Source organism: Molossus molossus, unplaced genomic scaffold (genome assembly GCF_014108415.1).
Source record: "Molossus molossus isolate mMolMol1 unplaced genomic scaffold, mMolMol1.p scaffold_m16_p_5, whole genome shotgun sequence".
In the NCBI taxonomy this organism is placed as follows: Eukaryota; Metazoa; Chordata; class Mammalia; order Chiroptera; family Molossidae; genus Molossus; species Molossus molossus.
This window is the reverse complement of record NW_023425388.1, coordinates 6,386,274-6,406,801: the sequence shown is the minus strand read 5'-3', so window position 1 is coordinate 6,406,801 and position 20,528 is coordinate 6,386,274.

Below are 20,528 nucleotides of genomic sequence, written 5' to 3'. Positions count from 1 at the left end.
CTTCCTGGGACTTTGGTCCTCTCTCCTCCACCCACTGAAAGGGCTTGAAAAGCAACAATAGGCAGCGCCTGGCAGGTCTGTGTTTTAGACCCAGTGGCGCTAATGACTCCTCCATGTCCCATCTGGTGGCAACACGATGACCGCGCGCCAAAGGCGGCTGGGGATCTGTTGTTTCCCATGTTCTCGTCTGAGGAGTGCTGCCAGGAGCCGCAGTGTAAATGCAGCTTGTTCTGTGTTCGGTGTTGTCTCCGGAAGATGGATTTCCAAAAATGGATCTGATGGATCACGTGATTTGTGAACATTTGTCTTACTTTCATTTCTGCGAGATGTTTAAAACCAGTTTAATAGTTTTGAGTTCAACAAGGTAGGCAATTATTTCATCTTTTATATGTTTCCTGTCACCTGCACTCTGGCATCTTTCTAGACATTTATTCTCTTATACCTGTGTCCCTGTGGACTGGATGAGGTGGTGTGTAAATTACAAGTCCAGTCCTTGCTTATTACGGATTCTTGCCCTGATGTTTACTGGCAGGTGGTTAACAACTGGAAATTAGCAGATGACTTGGGCGGGGGGGGGGGGGGGGGGGTGCGGTGTCTGATTCTGCTTCCGGGCATGTGCTTTGTATTTTAATAATTCCTGTCCTCCTGCCTGGCTCTAGCACTCAGAACCCAGGGTGTGCTTAGCAGCTCACCGCCCAGCCCCGTCTGACCTGGCCCCACGCCTGGCGCAAGGAAGAAGTTCGAGGTCTGTGAGATGAGCTCACCACCAGCACAGACCTTACTCACCCTACAGGAGGCTGCAGATGTAAATGCTGCAAAATCCATCTGTCCTGTGAAAGCAGGGAGTGGCAAACTTTTTGTGAGGGGCCAGATAGTAAATATTTTAGGCTTTGCCGCTAACACAGTCAGTGTTGCACAGACTTTTTTTTTTAACCCTTTAAAAATATTAAAAGCAGCCCTAGCCAGTTTGGCTCAGCAGTTAGAGCGTCAGCCTGCGGTCCAGAGAGACCCGGGCTCAGTTCCCGCTAAGGGCACGTACCTCAGTTGCAGTTTGTCCCCGGCCCTGGTTGAGTCGTGCAGCTGGCAGCCACTCCATGTGTCCCTTTCACGTCGATGTTTCTCTCTCTCTCTTCCTCTCTATCCTTTCCACTCTATCTGAACAAGAAATGGAAAAATGTCCTCGTGTGAGAATTAAAAAAAAAAAATGTTAAAATCATTCTTATATGTGGGCCTTACATTGAGGCAGAGAGCAGGGTTTCTCCGAGGGGCTGCAGTTCACTGAATTGAATAAGAGGCTGCTCAGAGAGAAGACTAAATACGTGGAATGTTCTAGGTGCCCAGCCCCCCAGTTTCTTCTACCTCTGCTCCCCGACCCTCGGTCCCTTTTCCCTCCTCTTGCCCTTGTTCTAGAAGGGATCTGAAGTCCAGGACATAAAACACCAGCAGCTAAAGTGCTGTTTCAGTCTTATGGGCCTGTAAACAACATGACTATAAATGCCTCCTAAGTGCCAAGACCAGGCTGGGGCTGTGGGTTCAGAGACCATAAAGACAGTCTCTCCCAAGGAAGGGGGAGGCAAGTGAAGAGCACCTCAAGGTAACGAGCAGTGTCCAGTGACGGTGGGTCATCACCGAATGGGCTGACTGCGGAAGAGGTGAAGGAGGTATTCATCGGAGGAGGCTGGGTGGGACGTGATGCCTCACCCAGACATTGAAAGCACCAGGAATTCACCAGGTGCCCAGTGGATTTGGGGAGGGAGCCTGGAGGGTCTTCAAAGACTCAGGACGGGTATATGCAAAGGCCTGGATGCTGAGACACCAGTTGGTTTTCAGGAAACTAAGTCCTTCAGCATTGCTGGAGGCTCCATTTGAGAGAGGACACACTTAGACTGAATGAGTAATGGGGGCTGAATCATGAGGCGTGGGCTCTGTGTGAGTCAGCCCCAGCTGCCATGTCTAAGTACCACAGTGAGCCCAGCCGGTGGCTCAGTGGTTGAGTGTCAGGGCACATGCCCAGGTTGTGGGTCAAATTCCCAATGGGGGGCATGCAGGAGGCGGCCAACCAATGTTCTCTCTCATCAATGTTTCCACCTCTCTCTCCCCTTCTCTCTCTCTAAAACCAATTAAGAAAAAAATTTATGTTTTAATACCACAGTGAATGGCTTAACCAACAAATGTATCGTCTCACGTGTCTGGAGGCCAGAAAGCCCAAGGTCAAGGTACTGGCCGGTCCGGTTCACGTGCGAGTGCTCCTCCTGGCTTGCAGTGGCCGCCTTCCAGTACGGGCTTCAATACGCGAATTTGAGGGACGCAGACCTTCAGTCCCCCAGGCTCTACCCTGCAGGGAAAGGATTGAATAGCTATCCTGTTTTATACAGAGAACCGAACTGATCACGTGTTTGAAATACTTCAACAGAAAGGAGGGAAGAGGCTGCAGCAGAGATGGCAGAATGGTAAAACACTGGTAAGTGTTGAGACTGGATGATAGGCACGTGGAAGATGACAATTCTGCTCTAACACTTCAAGCACATCAGAACTTATATAATAAAAACAACTTTAAAAATCCTACCAGTGCCCTGGCCAGTTTGGCTCAGCGGTTAGAGCGTCGGCCTGAGGTCCAGAGAGACCCGGGTTCGGTTCCCGCTAAGGGCGCGTACCTCGGTTGCAGTTTGTCCCCGGCCCTGGTCGGTTGTGCAGGTGGCAGCCACTCGATGTGTCCCTTTCACGTCGATGTTTCTCTTTCTCTCCCTTTCCCTCTCTCTCCCTCCCACTCTATCTGAACAAAAAATGGAAAAATGTCCTCAGGTGAGGATAAAAAAAAAATCCTACTAGTAATATGGAGAATAAAGTTGGAAAGGAAGAAACTGAGACAGAGGAGATGGGTCACTTCACAGTTCCTCCCGGCAGAGTGACGATGTGTTGCACTCAAGCGTGGCTCCTCGCTGGGTGGCCAGGTGACTTGGAAGTTTGGATAGACAGCCAGACTGTTGTCCTGCAAGGTCAAGCTCTGGTTTATAATCTTTCCAACAGTTTACGAACGCACCTGTTCCCCCCACACGCCTGCCAACTGCAGGTATCACGGTCTCTGATATGTGCTAGTCTGATAAATCACTTATATCCCGAGTGTGGGTGAGTTTGTAGTTTCCTCAGGCTTAGAAGCATAAAAGGTGAGCTGCTTTGATAATAACCATGTGTTTCTGTCTCTCGTTCTATCTTCTCTGTCCGTTATTTGATACAATTCTTCATTTTCAGCAAATTTTCCTGTAGTATACCTAAATGTACTTTCTATTTCTTTTCCGTTTGTTTGGACAGTAACCATTGGTGATACCACTTTTGTCTGCCTTTCTTAGAGAATGTGCAACTACACAAGCCCTTCATGGGACAAAAATCAGACAATGGCACCCAGCCACCGAGGAGACAACTAATGAAGACTCAGGAGTTGAGCCGTGGCGAGAGGACTGGGCTTGACCAAGAATTCATTTGCATATAGAACTGAGAAAGAACAAGGACAGGATCATGGTTGCAAGACAGGACAATACTTACAAACCTGAGCAAGTAAAGATCATGGAAACCGAAGACTGGAGGAAGGAGCCGGGAGCCGGAGGCCGGAGAGGACCTGCTCACCTTTCAGAGCAGGGCAGGCCTGTCTCAGAGGGAAACGGGGTCAGCAAGCAGGGCTCGCCCAGGCTCACCAAGCAGGGTTCCCACAGCCTGCTTCTTCATGGTCGCGGAGTTTTTAGGAACCACTATCTTTTGGAAAGAAAAAAAAAACACGTTCATCTGAAGTTTAGAAATCCCTTCATTTCTACTTCAACTTCTTTTATCAATTACATTTAATAATTTCATGCTTTTCATTTATTTTTTTATTTTTGCAATTTATATTCATTTATTTTTGTTACAGATGTTTTTCCTTTTCCTCCTAGACACCCTCCTCCCCATCCCGCTCCCCCACCCCACCCAGCACTGTTGTCTATGTCCATTGGTTACACATACATGCATGTAAGTTCTTTGGTTCATCTCGTCCCTCCCCCCCACCTCAGTCCCCTCTTCTGAGGTTTGTCCATCTGATCCGTATCCCTTTCTATATCTCTGGATCTATTTTGTTCATCAGCTTATTTTGTTCATTATATTCCACAAATAAGTGAGATCATGTGGTATTTGTCTTTCTCTTTGGCTTATTTCACTTAGCATAACATTCTCCAGGTCCCTTCATGTCGTCGCAAAGGATAAGAGATCTCTCTCTCTTACAGCTGCATAGTACTCCATTGTGTATATGTACCACAGCTTTTTTATCCACTCATCTATTGATGGACACCTGGGCTGTTTCCAGATCTTAGCTATTGTAAATAGTGCTGCTACAAACATGGGGGTACATATAATCTTTCTGATTGGTGTTTCAGGCTTCTTAGGGTATATTCCTAGAAGTGGGATCACTGGGTCAAATGGCAGTTTAATTTTTAATTTTTTGAGGTAACACCATAGTGTTTTCCATAGTGGCTGCACCAGTCTGCATTCCCACCAGCAGTGCACTAGAGTCCCCTTTTCTCCACACCCTCGCCAACACTTGTTGTTTGATGACTTGTTGATGACAGCCATTCTGACAGGTGTGAGGTAATACCTCATAGTTGTTTTAATTTAATGCTTTGTATTTTTTAAAGTGTCAAAATGAGTTCTTTTATGTCTGGCAGGTCCTTATACAGAAAATGCTTTTTTTTTTATCCTCCCCCTAGGACATTTTTGCATTTATCTTCAGATAGAGCGGGAGGGAAAGAGGGGGGAAGAGAGAGAGAAACGTCGACATGAGAGAGACATATGGTCGCCACCCACACGACCCCAACTGGGGCCAGGGACAAACTGCAACCGAGGTACGTGCCCTTAGCAGGAACTGAACCCGGGTCTCTCTGGACCACAGGCTGACGCTCTAACCACTGAGCAAAACTGGCCAGGGCTAGTAGTCATATTTTAATGATCACTTCTAAACATAAAAAGTAAAGTTTTATTGGACATGCATATTTTTTTAATCCTCACCGGAGGATATTTTTCCCTTGATTTTTAAATAGAGTGGAAGGGAGGGAGGGAAGGAGGGAGGGAGGGAGGGAGAAACATCGATGTGAGAGACACATTGATTGGTTGCCTCCTGCAGGACCTCAACTGGGGCCAGGGATTGAACCTGCAACCCAGGTACATGCCCTTGACTGGGATCAAACCCAAGATCCTCAGTCCTCGGGCTGACGCTTTAACCCTGAGCCAAACCGGCCAGGGTAAGGACACGCATTTCTTTAATGAAATATATTGGAACTATTCTTTTCAATTAGTTTTTTATATCCACGAATGAGTATTACTTAAGGCTAGAACAGTTTAATGAAAATTAACAGCCAAAAAAAGAGAGAAAATGTAGACCACTATCAGGGATGGATTTGGGTTTTGTGGGACCGAATTCTCATAATTAGGAGATTTCTTTTTTTTTTTTTTTTTTCAATTTTTTTTAATCCTCACCCGAGGACATTTTTCCATTTTTTGCACAGATAGAGTGGGAGGGAGAGAGAGAGGGAAACATCGATGTGAAAGGGACACATCGAGTGGCTGCCACCCACACGACCAACCAGGGCGGGGGGCAAACTGCAACCGAGGTACATGCCCTTAGCGGGAACCAAACCCGGGTCTCTCTGGACCGCAGGCGGATGCTCTAACCGCTGAGCCAAACCGGCCAGGGTGGAGATTTCTTTTTAATAAAAAAAAAGTAATACAGAATCATGAATTCAAAGTCAATATTATTTAGAATGAGAAAAAAATAGCTGACAAATTTTAAAAGCTGGTAGATACCACAAACCTCACAAAATCCAGAAAGGTAACATATTTTTATTAGCTGCTTGACATACCTTTGTTGTGTCAGGCAGTTACTAAAAACACCTTTGGCTGCATACCTTTCGACTGCTTTTTTACATGACAATTTTGTATTGCTATTTTGCTAGAATATAAAAATAATTCAGTCTTTCCCCCTGCAATGTTGGTCAAAATTTGTTCTTTGATCATTTAAATACGTAAAAAGTGTGACTTCACACACAGATGTTCTTTCTGTTTGTACTACTGCTCCAAACACAGGGCTTGTGATCAATTTTATTTCGCGTGATTCCCACCCAAAGGGAAACGCGAAGCCTATGTTTAATTGCACAGCTGCACACGCAGGAGCACCCCTACAGGAGAGGAATTCCGTCGTCCGGGTATTGCTGGGAACCAAATCCTTTGCCTACAACTTCTCATGACTGAAGGAATTTCCCACTAACTGGTTTCTCGTTTTGTGAATTTCAAAACCTGCTTCCCCTTCTTCTCGCCTCCTTCTGGTGCCAAGCATCTCAGAACACGGTTATATCTCATGTTCATGGTGATATCATGTTTGTGGCCAAGTCACATGTTTGTGGCTATATCACATGTTCACATTTTATGTCCGAACGACACATGTGTGGTCATGTTACATGTTCCTAGTCACGTAACACATCCCAGGTCATCTCAGAGGTTCATGATCATATCCCACATTCATGATCATATCACACATTCATAGTCATGTCACACATTCCTAGTCATGCCACACAGTTACAGCACGTTTGTGAGCGTATCACATGTTCCCTGTCAAGTCACATGTGCATGATCATATAGGTTCATGGTTGTGATCATACATCATAGGTTCGTGGTCACGGTACATGTTCATGCCACATGTTCATGATCATATCACATGTGCATGGTCATGCCACACATGATCATTTCACACGTTCCTGGTCATGTCTCAAGGTCATGATTATATCACAGGTTCATGGTCATGTCACATGGTCATAACACTTTTGTGATCATGTCACATGTTCATGTTGGTACACCATGGTCACCCCCTTCCCAGCAGTGTGCCTGGTGGGTCAGCTCAGGGGGAAGTAGGCATATGGCTGCGTGCGATTCCCACACCAGACCGCCGTTCCTGGCTTAGGCACACAGAGAAGTCAGAGTGAACCCATAAATGCATCTACTAGACCCAAACGAAGTGTACCTGCTGCCAGGTCCCCCAGCATGCCCCCAGCCGGTCCTATGCCAGACAAGAGGGAGATGTGACTGAGGGACCTGGAGTGCAAAGAGGCTGCGGTCCTAAGTGATTGTGATAAAAATAACTGACTTTTGCTAGTTTGACAACACGTGACCATGTGATGCCTGGGCTGGACCCTCCTACCCCTCGGGGAGGGGCCTGAAGCTTATATCCTGGGCTAGGTGGGGGGTCCACCTCTGGGCAGTAGTGAGTGTCGGGCTTGCACACATGCCTTAACGAGGGCCCCAGAACTTTCCCGGTAAGTCCATCTAAATCTAACCTGGACATGTAGAAGACACGAGTGACAGGATTGACAACCGGCATGGATCTATGTTACTTTTTATTTTTATTTTTTTTTATCCTCACCCGAGGACATTTTTTCATTTAAACATTTTTGCATTTATCTTCAGATAGAGCGGGAGGGAGAGAGGGAAGAAGAGAGAAACATCGACATGAGAGAGACACTACAAGTGGTTGCCACCCACACAACCCCGACCGGGGCCAGCGACAAACTGCAACTGAGGTACATGCCCTTAGCAGGAACCGAACCCGGGACTCTCTGGTCCGCAGGCTGATGCTCTAACCGCTGAGCCAAACCGGCAGGGCCAAATGGCATGGATTTATAGTGTTCAATTACCAATGACCGTTTTTCCCACAAGGAGAACTTATAAACATTCATTTACTGCAGTACTGTTTCCTCTAACTTGCAGCTGCTGTCTTGGTCGGTCTGAGGTAAGCGTGGATTTCCCCCGTCTCCTTGAGCGCATGTAAAATCTGCAGCTGAGCCCTGTTAGAGAGCACTGGCCACAGGTTCCTCACGGGGACAAAGCAGAAGATGCGCCACAGCTGGCGTTGACCGCGTGCTTTCTGCCAGTACTGAGTATTAGGGTTCTGTGCCCGACGGACAGTGAGGTGAGGGCTTGGACTCGCCGAAAGTTGTTGCCTGGATTCAATGGTGCCAACCTCAGGGTTCTTACCCCATCCCTGACAGCTCTGATGTCCAAGACCCTTCCTCCCTCCCTCACCAGAGGCGGGAGAGGCACAGCTGCAGGTGACCACAGCCTTTCCCGGATTGCACAACACACTGACACAGGCCAAGTCATCCGTGTCTGGCTCACACTTTGTATCTCTAAACAGAGATACAGACGTCCGACCAAGGAAGATAGAGGCCCGCTGTGGGGTCCCGGTGCTTGGCCTCGTGGCCTTCCTCTGGCATGGGGAGGGGTTTCTTTGTGGGGTGCATGCCTGGGATGGTGAATGCAGGGAGGCCTCCGGGTGGGTGAGATGCAGCCTTCCCTCCGTAGTGGGGAAGGGTACTGGCGAAGAGTGGGCCGGCCAGCCCTGACTGCGGCTGCTCCAGACATCAGCTCTTCAGGAAGCACAAGGTGGACGCGGGCTCTGTTGTGCGCCCGGCACTGTCTGCTGCCCTGTAGCCCACACAAAGAACCCACCTTTCCTTTATGCAGGGCTGGACACTCACAGATCAGGTACTGGCTGAGTGGCCTTGGGAATGAAACTTAGTGGCCCTCCTCAGTCACTGTGGGAGGACTGGGACTGCTGGCCAGTGGAGGGTGAGGCCTGAAATGGGTGTCCCAGAAAGTGGCCTGTTTGGGCCGCAGTTAGGAAGCAAATCTGCTTAGCAAATGAAGTTGAACATGGCTCATCTGTTGTCCCCGCCTAGCAATTGGGACACAACATCGCCCGAGACAGCCATGCCAGTCTAATGTCTAAGACATGGCAACCAGCAGTTTGTAAACACACAAAGGGGCGAGCTTGGAAAGAAAGGAGGGCAGCTTCTCCACTCTTTTCTAGGTAGTGCAGCTCTAACTGACCACCTGGACTCCCTTGGCCAAAGCAGCCCAGAGGCTTCCTGGGCCAAGAGCAGCTCCCTGGGCCACTCTGTCCTAGGAGGCCAGCCCCACCCAGGAGCGAGACCCACACTCAGGGATCAGGTCCAACCTCTCCACCTTGGCACCCTCGAGCCGTTTTTTCTTCCTTCCTTTTAAGCACTGGCTTTGATATCTTACAACTTGGAGCCCAGGCTCCGAGCATATCTTGATGTTTTTAGTTCATCACCAGCCTTGCCAAGGTTTTTATTTTTAAATGTGGGGCTTAAAATATATTGTCCTCAGCGCTGAGCCAGCCAGGGGAAGCCAAAGTAAAGCACTGCTTTCTTTAGAACATATGGCAGCCGCTGCAGCCGGAACGAGGGAGCGCTCGCAAAAGAAGGAGGTTCTGGGACGAAATAAAAATGCAGGTTTATTGCATGGAAACAGGCAAAGCCTCATGCCACCAAAAGCTGTTTTCAGAGAGAGAATGTTTAGACTATAGAGTTGATGGAAAAGAGAGAGAAAAGGAAGGGGGTGGGAAAGACATTCCCAAAACTGAGCTGGGGACCTGAACGTCCTGAGAACAGACACAGGACACAGGAAGGGGTGGCGAGGCATCGCCGACAAATTGAGGAGGTCATTTAGGACAGAGCTGAACATGTACACACTGCTCTGAGCGAGGCTCATCGCCAGGACGGGCCCACGCCTCGGTCTGAATGGAACTGAGCTCGGTTCCTTTTCTTTCTCCGGCTTCCGGTTTCCACCGTCCTCCCTTTTCATTGTGCCGCTGGGCCCTTTAAAGCATCCTGACTGCACCGCCAGACACACAATCGCAAACTAAGGTCATCTCCCCGCAGGGGACAGCTTAAACGGCTTATGGCGCTTGAACTAATTTTCAGGTTTATTTTTCAGCATCTTGTGATGTACTTTGTACTTTGTGTGTGTGTGTTAATCTTTTGGTGATTTAGTCTAAAACCCATAGTTATCTCTCCACGCTTTTAGCATGCGGGGAGCTCCCAGGTCTCTCTTCTGCTTTCAGGGAAAGCCACCTTTTTTATTAGTAGTAAGGATTTGAGCACGTCGGGACTGGGGGATTTTAAGTAGTGTTACTGGATAGTCGACATTTCAGACATCTGGATTTATTACTGGAGTTAGAGTATCATTAGAAAAAATGTACACAACAAAAGCGGACTGTCAGTAGTGTAATTGTACAGATATTAGGTTAATATATAATGTATAAGTCTGTGTAATGGATAGTTTTTATTCATCATAAAATTTTCAAATGACTCGCAGATGTGCGGCCCTTGCAGCTGTTTCTCCCTCGCTAATGGCCTCAGGCTCTGACTCAGAGCGAGATGCTGTGCCAGTGGATTCTGGCAAGGACTCCGGCTCATTCTTGTGATACTCCCCCGGAGGAAATCACTCATTGGCAGCAGGGGTGATGATGACAAACCAATAAAAGGCTGAATGGGGAGGGCTGGTGAAGGAAGAAGGCTGGACCCTGGCATGTTAAGAAGGCTGTTTTGGAGCTGATTTCAAAAAGAAATGTATTGACCTCAAAATTCTTGACCGTTGATTTATTGACCTCGAAATTCTTACCATTGACTTACACAAATCTGTTTCTATTTACAAAGTCTGCCCCTCTCCCCTCCCACCCCCCAAAGCTGCCATGAACATCAACTTGAAGCTAGAACTACACGTTAGAGTGAATTCCCCACCGGGCCCCCACCGCACCCTCACCTGCTTGGACAGGACGTGTCCGTCTGAGTTCCTCTGCACAGACCTCACGATGTTCCCAGATCACACCGGCCTCCAGGGCGGAACGGCGCAAACCTGACCCCGCAGGAATCACCCAAGGGTGCTCCTGACTTGGTGGGCTGTCAGGACCAAACATGCAAGTAAGGAGACTGATTTAATTCAGGCTGCTGCGGGAAGGAGAGGCGCCATCCAAAGACTGGAGTCCCGCCAGGGTGGTCTCACCTTGCACTTCTACCAGGAAGGCCCGCCTAGTCACGGGCAGGGCGACGGCGGCATCAGGATCAGCGGTAGAGGGAAACGTTTGTCTCTGGGTCTGGCTGGGTTCACGGGACAATGCTAATCTCAGCTACGCATTCATGAGACAAAGACCTGGAAAGTGGACGGGGGCGGGGGGCGGGGTCTGTGTATAAAAGGCATCTTCTGTGAGTCCTATGGGTGTCGTGAGAAAGAGCAGACAGCAAGTCTCACCTACAATGCACAGGGAAGTGGGAGGTTCTCAAGGTTGCTGTTTCCTGGGGGTTAAGATTCATCCTTTTCAACATTAGTAATTTGCATTTTGGACATGTCCAGTGATTCGACACAAGTGAAAGTGGACCAGACTGTGAGAAACTCTGCTTTGGGGTGCTGGAGTGAGGCAGGCGCTGCCCGTGTCAGCCCAATGTCACGTTGTCATTTCTTGGTTGGTGTTCGCCGGCCCGTCCTGTGCTAGCCTGAGACGCTGAGGTGTGGCAAGTTCCCTCCAGCGTTCGCTGTTCCTTCTGCTCATGCTTTTCCAGGTCTTAAACTGGGAAGACCTCAGGCCGATGTGTTCCCCACGAGGAACAAAGGGCCCCCCATGCTGTCGCACAGCCAGTCGGTAGCATGGATGTCCGGCCTGCAGGCCAAGGCACCTGGCCTCTGCCTTCCCTCCTCAGGGACCTTCGCTGGCCCGTCTCCTCGAACCTGAACTTGGTCTGACCCAGAACCACAGCGGGCGTCCCCACGCCCTTGGTGCTGGGGAGGTGGCAGCTGCTCCCAAAGGGCACAGGCTAGTTCCTGCTGCCCTCTCCCCATGCCCGTGCCCAGCCAGGGCCAGCGGGATACAGAAAGCATGCAGACCGGGCGGTCTGAGGACACTGTCTCGGCCCTGGCTCTGAGCTGTGGCCAAGGGATGCTGCAGTGCTAGTTCCTAACGCCTGGGTACCGAGAGCTGGTCGCCCATCAAGGGAAGGACGAGGGAGGGGGCAGTTCCCAGAACCTGGGAGGCAGTGACGGCATGAAGCTGAGGCAGTGCGGGAAGAGACTTGACTCGTGGTGACCTGGGTGTAACACCCCTTTTACACATTTTCTTCCTACCCTGTGGACTCTGACAGTGCCTCCCCTTGGCCAGTCCACCTGGAAGCCAGAAGGAAAGAGCCTGGGAAGCAGCCTGTGCAGGTGGCCCTCAGGGCTCAGAGCAGGTGGGAGAAGGTGATTGTAACAATGTGTTATTCACTATTAAAATCGAATAGGGCTGTTTAGAAACAAAGAAAGAAGTAACAGGGAGAAGCACTAGAGCAGCCGACTGTGACCCATCCCTCAGCTCCGGTTGGGCTGGAGCTCCAGCCTTCCCTTGGAGGGTGGCCTAGGACTGCGCATCACCTATGTGGCCAACGGGGGAGGCCGCAGCCCCCCAAGGCGCTGTGTTGAGGTCTGGGGGTAGGTGTAGGACTGATCGTGACCAGCTACCTATGGGCCCAAGAAGAGTGTGCTGGGCCGAGCAGTGCAATTCTGACACCAACCCTGAGGTGAGTGCGAACCCGCAGCATGAAGGCAAGTCTCCCGCAAGACCGCCTTCCTTCCAGACACCACCTGAACTTAGGGCTTCTAGGCCCCTGGTGCTTCTGACCACCTGGTGACTAGTTTCAGGGGTTTCCACCACCCCTCTGGTTCAGTCCTTTGCTAGAAGGACTCACAACTTAGGAAAGCACTATAGTTTTACCATAAAAGACACAAATCAGGACTGGTCATAAGAAGGGACCCACAGGGTGAGGTCTGGGGGGGCTTCCAGTGCAGAGCCCCGTGCCCTTAGGTGCCACCCTCCTGGCGCATCCAAGTGGGTCACCAACCAAAAAACTCATATGGGTTTTCAGTGTTTGGAGTTCTTTTTTCTTTTTCCTTTTAATTTTTTTTCTTTATTGATTTGAGAGAGAGAGGAAGGGAGAGGGAGAGATAGAAACATGGATGAGAGCCCTGGCCGGTTTGGCTCAGCGGTTAGAAACATGGATGAGAAAGAACATCGACTGGCCACCTCCTGCATGCCCCCCACTGGGGATCGGGCCCACAACCTGGGCATGTGCCCTGACTGGGAATCGAACTGGCGACCTCTTGGTGGTTGGGGTGATGCTCAACCACTGAGCCACACTGGCCGGGCAGGAGTTCTTTTTGTGGGTTTATTACACGGGCACGACTAAATCACTGGTGGCGTGATTGAACTCAATCTCCAACTCCCCTCCACTCCCTGGAGGTCAAGAGGTCAGCCAGATATCACTTGGCTCAAAGTCCCAGCCCTCTGAACCCCTGGTGGTCTTTCTGGCCTGATGGGCCCTCATCCTGAAGTTATTTAAAGGGCTGCCATAACCCACCTCATTAGCATAAACTCAGGTGTGGTCTGAGGGGTTAGAGGCTGCCTCCCAGGAACTGGGGACAAAGACACGCCAAATCCTTTGTTACACAACAGCTTCCAGCAGCACCACAAGGGACAAAGGAAACTCCCAAATAACCTCCAAGTGCTGCCCTAAGAGTCACACACCTGTTGGGATAGTGGAGGGTGGTGACCTGTCGGGCACTGTTCCCCTGAGGGCACAGGCGCTCAAACCTCAAAACTAAGCAAAAAACCCCAGACATTCAAGATGTCTTCGTGGCAGACGACCCTTGCTGTAAGCTCTCCTCGCAGGAACGTTGGTTCTGCCAAAGCAACAACAAAACAGGTATTTCTCGAGCTGCCACTGACCGAAGGTCCCACATTTGTTCTTTATGACTCCGTGTTTGGATTTCAAATAGCATTCTTCTGAGTAAATGTCACTCTGGGGATCTAACTTCCTTGTTATGCTTTAAAGGGACTCTGATTTTTAGTTTCAGGTAGTAAACTCTTTTATTTATTTATTTATTTATTTATTTATTTATTTAAATCCTCACCCAAGGATATTTTTCTATTTATCTTCGGAGAGAGAGAGAGAGAAACATCGACGTGGAAGAGACACATCAACTGGTTGCCTCCCGTATGACCCCGACCAGGGCCAAGGACGGAACCACAGCCAAGGTACGTGCCCTTCACCGGAATCACACCCTCGACTCTGTGGTCCGTGGGCCGATACTCTAACTGCTGAGCCAAACTGGCTGGGGCAGGAAGTAAACTCTTTCAATTTATTTAAATACTTAGGGGCTGAGATAAATCGGTCTATGTGACTGCCTGAATATCGTTGCCAGAGCTGACACTGTGTGGGCGACACACTGTGTAACTGAGGAAGTCATTTGCGGGACAGTTCGATTTTGCTTACAGGAGCAGTGTTGGGATGGAGGGGATTGACTTCGGGTACCATCCTTCCCCACAGATCGGTGTATCCTTTTGAGTGAGATTCTTAGCTTTTCAGTGCCTCTGTTTTCCCATAAAATTGAATTAATAACACTTGCTCCTACTGTAGTGAAATAACATGATATCTGGGATTCGTTTTAACTACTTATGGGGGGGTGGGAAACATGAAATCAAATTGGCGAAAGGTTAATAATTTTACAACTGAATGATAAATACACAGAGGTTCATTATTCTCTTCTCTCTACTTTTGTGCATGTGAACATTTTCAAAATAGAAAGGTTAGAAAACTAATAACACCTGCCCCTGTCTCCCGCAGGAGAATGCTTCGAACTGGATCCCGGTCCTTAGGGCATCTCTGGCCCCTTGGAGAAGGATGTCACACAAATACAAGCCCGAGTTGTTACTCTGTGGCCCTCAGATGATTGCATCACACCTTGAGTGTTGTTGACAAGGAGACAGGAAGGAGATGAGGACCCACAGGAAGAATGGCCATGGAAGAGGGAGATAGGACTTCCAGCGGCGAGGCTACCCAGGGAGTTTAGCTTCATATGACACACTGGAGGCCCATCTGGGTGAACTGGAGATGGAGGAAATAAATCTGCAATATATCAAAAATATATTGCCCGGTAGCTGACAATTTATTTCTGAAGTTCCATATGTGCAATATTTCCAGTCTCTTACATGGTAACTAATAAAATTTTATTTATAAATCACTGGTTCCCAGAAGAGCACACTGAATAAAAATCAGCTGCTGCAGAAGCTGGTTAATTTCTGCCAACCCGACACCCGGTAACAGGGTGATTTACTGAGTTTGGGGAATCAGGGAGCCAATGGCAGAAGCTAATATATTGAAGAAGCTGTGCCTATCACAGCACAAAGTCTATATTGTGGAGAGCACAGGGGCGTTACACAGAGAGATACAGCACTGAGCTATGTGCCATACAAGTAACTAACATATGTGTCCCCTACCGGAAAGAAGTGCATTTGAGAAGACATATGGTTGGCTGCCTACAAACCCCTGCACTTTCTATAACAGTACACAGAGTATTAGCTAAAGACTAGTAATAGATTTGCTGTGAAAAACTCAGAAAGGACCAGAATGCCTCATTGTTATGTCAAAAACATGCCTCTGTGGTCTGGATGAACGTTCGTCCCAGACACTGGTTTTCATTCCTCAGAGTCTCAGTGACGGGATCCACAACTGATGATAACCATTAAGAAAGGCACTGTGAGCCCTGGCCGGTTTGCTCAGCGGTTGGAGCGTCGGCCCGCGGACCAGAGAGACCCGGTTCAGTTCCCTCTATAGGGCACGTACCTCGTTTGCAGTTTGTCCTCGGCCCCAGCTGGGGACACGTGGGTGGCAACCAATGTGTCTCTCTCACATCGATGTTTCTCTCCCTCTCTTCCTCCTGCTCTATCAGAAGATAAATGAAAAAAAAAAAAAAGTCCTCCAGTGAGGATAAAAAAAAGAAAGGCACTGTGGATCTTGCTGGAAGTGGGGGAATAAAAGTGCCCCAAATTAATTTGTAGCTCAAGGTCTCCCTAATTTTTCTAAGACAGAATAATCATGAATGTACAAAGAACTCCAGTAATTCAGGGTCACTGATGATAGAAACGAGACAGGATCAGGAGCTGATCTTTGTTAGGAAACTCTTTGGTCGAGGATGACCAGATGGTGTAAATGAAGCTTATAGGGGAATCTTTTAGTAAGTAAGAAATAGTTTTAAAAAGAAAATGTGGGCCTGGCTGGTGTGGCTCACTGGTTGAGCATTGACCCATGAACCAAGAGGTCACAGGTTCGATTCCCGGTGAGAGCACATACCCAGGTTGTGGGCCAAATCCCCAGCGGGGGGCATGCAGGAGGTAGCCAATCGATGTTCTCTGTCATGGATGTTTCTGTTTCTGTCTCCCTTTCCTTTCCTCTCTCTCTAAAATCAATAAAGAAAAAATATTTAAAAAAAGAAAATGTTGGGCCCTGCCCGGGTAGCTCAGTTGGTTTGAGTGTCATCCCAATACACCAAGGTTGCAGGTTTGATCCCTGGTTATGGCACATACAAGAAGCAACCAATGAATTAATTGATAAGTGAAACAACAAATCAAGGTTTCTTTCCTTCTCTCTCCCCTCCTTTCTCTCTCTCAAATCAATAAGTAAATTTAAAAAAACATTGAAAACCTTTTTGTATAATTATCAAAACCTAAACTAACTATAAATGCTTCCATCTCGTTGTTTAACAGGCTTCTAATGATCCTTATTAGGCAAGAGTCTGTGTTCCTTGTTCATACTGAAAGTAGGAAAGGAGACACCCAGCGCTGGGATGAGGGCCGTGACCTTGTCTTCACTGCACAGTGGGCTGCAGTGAGCTTGAACTTGTCTGGACAGTCTTCTCCCCTTAAAATGGCCAGAGTCCTCCTAGCTCTAGAATCCGTGAGCACATTCTGTTTGCTGGCAATGTGTTTATTCTTTCATCTTTCCACTGGTTCCGATTCATATTTGCACATAACAAAGGTTTTTATATTTACAGACAAAAATATGTGGATGCAGCAAAACTAAAGCGCTGCCCCGTCCAACAGGCAGCAAGAGATGGGGACGCTGCCGCCCAGAAGCCTGCTTTCCGACTGAGCTCGGGGCCCAGCCAGGCTCTGTTCTCTCTTCTCTCTGAAAATACGCTGCAGAAAACAAAGCCCTCTTCTCCGGTGTCTCAAAAGGTGGTAAACGTTCATCAGGAAGATTAGGAAAATAGCCAAGAATGAGGGGACAAGAAAGGGAAAAAAAAATTTTTTGCTTGATGTTTCTTTTTGTGCCAGCTTTGTACTGTCCCAAGTGCAGGAGGGCAGTATGCCAACTCTGCCCCCCTCTCCCTTGGGCATCCATCTTCGGCCTCCCAGATGGGCCAAGCAGTTCTATGTCCCTGCAAAGGTCAGTGCAGCCAGCTGTCGGGCAAAAAGTTGTCAGAGGGAGCCACAGCCAGACCACTGAATCTCCATCCCTTGTCCCTTTTTGTCCCTCCCCTCCAAATCCTCCTCAGCCAGTTGGTGGATAGAGCCCCTCCAGGGGGGAGTGTCTGAATGGGAGGTGGGGGACCTGAGAAGGTAAGAGGGCAACTCTCTCAAGGACACACTGACTACTGTGGGCAGATAGGAAGCAGCACTACAGGACTTGAAAGCACATTTTCTGTGGCTGATTCTCAGCTTATGATCCTCATAATTCCTCTAACCATGGTGTGAGTAGCTAACCCGGACACAGGCCTCCCCAGGTCGTCCACGGAGGCCTTAGCCATCCACAGTAAGGAAGGAGGAAATGGTGCAGAAAATAAATGAATCATGCCTGCTCTCCCGATGGCCTCAATGTGCCATTATAGGTGTCAAAATAGAGATGAAAAGGAATACTGTCTTTGTCAGTGTTCTCCAGAGAAACAGAACCAATCAAAGATGTGTGTATTTATACATATACATATATTTATATAGATCTAGCTATCTATTAAGGGGTTGATTTTAGCCCAGCCAGTAGGGCTCGGTGGTTGAGTGTTGACCCATGCACCAAGATGTTGCCAGTTCAATTATCAGTCAGGGCATGTGCCCAGGTTGTGGGCCCGATCCCCAGTGGGGGTGTGTGCAAGAGGCGACCAATCAATGTTCTTTTTCATCAGTATTTTTCTCTCTCCCTCTCCCTTCCTCTCTCTCTAAAATAAATCAATAAAGAAAAAAAAAGATTGATTTTAAGGAATTGACTCATGCCATTGTGGGTTTTGGCAAGTCTGAAATTTGCAGGGCAGGTCGGCAAGCTGAAAATTCTGGTAAGAGTTGATGTTGCCATGGTCTGCTGGTAGAATTCTTCAGGGAACCTCAGTCTGTTATCTCATAAGACCTTCACCTGATTGGATGAGGCCCACCCACATGGAGGGTAATCTGCTTTATTCAAAGTCTACTGATTTAAATGTGAATCTCATCTAAGAAATACCTTCATGGAAACATCTAGATTTGAGTTTAATCACACAATTGGACACTAGAGCTCAGCCAGGACACATAACACTAACCATTTCAGATACCAGAGCTCAGGAAATACCATCTGCTCTCATGCAGCTAAGGCCATGCCCAGTGCCAGCTTCACACACCGGTGTCATTTCAGAGTTCTGGCTTGTGCTTCCTTCAACCTGTCTGAGCATGCTAGCAGCCTCCCTCAAAAAGGGAAGTGCGCACATCTGGCTCAGGCCCAGTCTGCTGTCTGCCCCGAACCCCGAGTCTTCTTTTGTTGCGTAGTTTGGTGTTTTCATTGTGACTTGCTCCAGACTAGCATTGATTATCATGTTTCAACTGCTCATTGAACTAGTCAAGAAATTCTCTCTCTCTCCTTTTTTTTTTTTTTTTTAAAACATACAACAGAATTATTATTCAGCCTTAAAAGGGAAGGAAATACTAACCCATGTCACAACATGAATGAACTCTGAGGACAGCATGCCAAGGGAAATAAGCTGGTCACAAAAGGACAAGCGCTGCACGATTCCCCTCAGATGAGACGCCTGCAGGCAACATAGAGACAGGGAACAGTACTGTGACTACCAGGGTCTGGGGGAGCGGCAGGGGGGCGCCGGCTCAACGGGCACAGAGCCTCAGCTTCGTGATGAGGGAGCCTGTGGACGCTGGCAGAGTTGGCAGCACAACACTGAGTGCGCTCAAGGTCACTGAGCTGTACGCTTACAGATGGTCAAAATGGCAAACTTTATGATGTGTGTATTTTACCACACATGTGTTACATAGCTTCCAAATACTTGGGGATTTTTCAATTATCTTTCTGTTCTTGATTTGTATTTGAGTCCCACTGTGGTGGGAGGACATGGTTTGTAGGACTTAAATCCTTTTCGATTCCTTGATACTTGAGTGCACTTGCTGGCTTGCCCTGTCCTACTGTGGGTTGTCACATTTCAGTGGTTCATCGACCTCATCGAGAAATGATCTCTTTGAGGAACGGGCTTTTATCAGATTATAGAATCCAGTGATTTGAAGAATTCTTAAAGCATGCACTTCATTACAACATTTGAACAGTTTCTGGCATGTGGGTGTGAGAGACCCTGGACGAGTGTATAAAAATTGAACTCTAATCAGAACAAAAAGGCGAGCTTAAGCTGAACGTTAAACACCCAGCACGGGACCTGGCACCTTGTCAGGTCTCAACTACAAATCAACAAGCAAGGGAGTCTATATGGTCAAAACTACTTCTATAATAATACTGCGCCATTACTTGCCTTTTGCACGGTGGCATCTGCATGCCGCACGGACAGAAGGATGCGGGGAGCCAAGGGCCGCTCTGCACGGATGGAGGCAGTCACACCACGTGCTACGGCGGCGCTGAGCTCTTCAGCCCAGGCACTCACTGCCAAAAAGGACAGTTTCACCAAGCATGTCTGTTCAGAAGGGTTTAATTGTATTAAGTTGTGACTACTGAATATGCAACTTTTTAATATTCTGTACAAGGGAATGGGAAGAACACATGCTCTCTGCAGACCCAGGTCCAGCGGCTGCCTGAAGGAAGAGACTCCCCCTACCCCCCACCCCCCACCCCATGTGACTATCTGAGCTGGCTTAGCTGCTGTTTTTCACGGAACACTTTGTGTGTCTGTGTGTGGGTATGTGTTAATCCTCACCCAAAGATATTTTTTTTCTATTAATTTTTAGATAGAGTGGGAGGGAGGGAGGGGGAGAGAGAAAAACATCGATTGGTTAGCTCCTGCCCAGACCTCGACCAGGGCAGGGATCGAACCTGCAACCCAGGTGTGTGCCCTGGACCAGGAATTGAACCCGAAACCCTTCAGTTGAAGGCTGATGCTATAACTGCTAAGCCAAACCAACCAGGGCTGGAACACCTTTTTTTACCTGAAAGAACAATGGACAAACTTCTGGTTATTCAGACGTGGGTATCTGGCAGGTATTTTCCTAAAAAATAAACAAACGAGCCCAGCTAGTGTGGCTCAGTGGATTGAGAGTCGTCCTATGGACTGAAAGGTCCCGGTTTGATTACCAGGCAGGGCACATGCCGGGGTTGTGGGCGCGATCCCCAGTAGGGGGCGTGCAGGAGGCAGCCAATGGATGTTTCTCTCTCACAGTGATGTTTTTCTCTCTCTGTCCCTACCTCTGTCTCAAAAAAAAAAAAAAATCAATAAAAATATATTTAAAAATAAGATTACAATAAGAAACCTATCCTATGTTCTATGGCAACATAAATATTTTATGAAAATTAATTATTTTCAAAAATATAGTGAGGAAAGTGGACTTTTTGCATGTTTGGGGAATCTCTTTAATGTCTAGCTTACCGGAAGACAGCTGGGCTCTC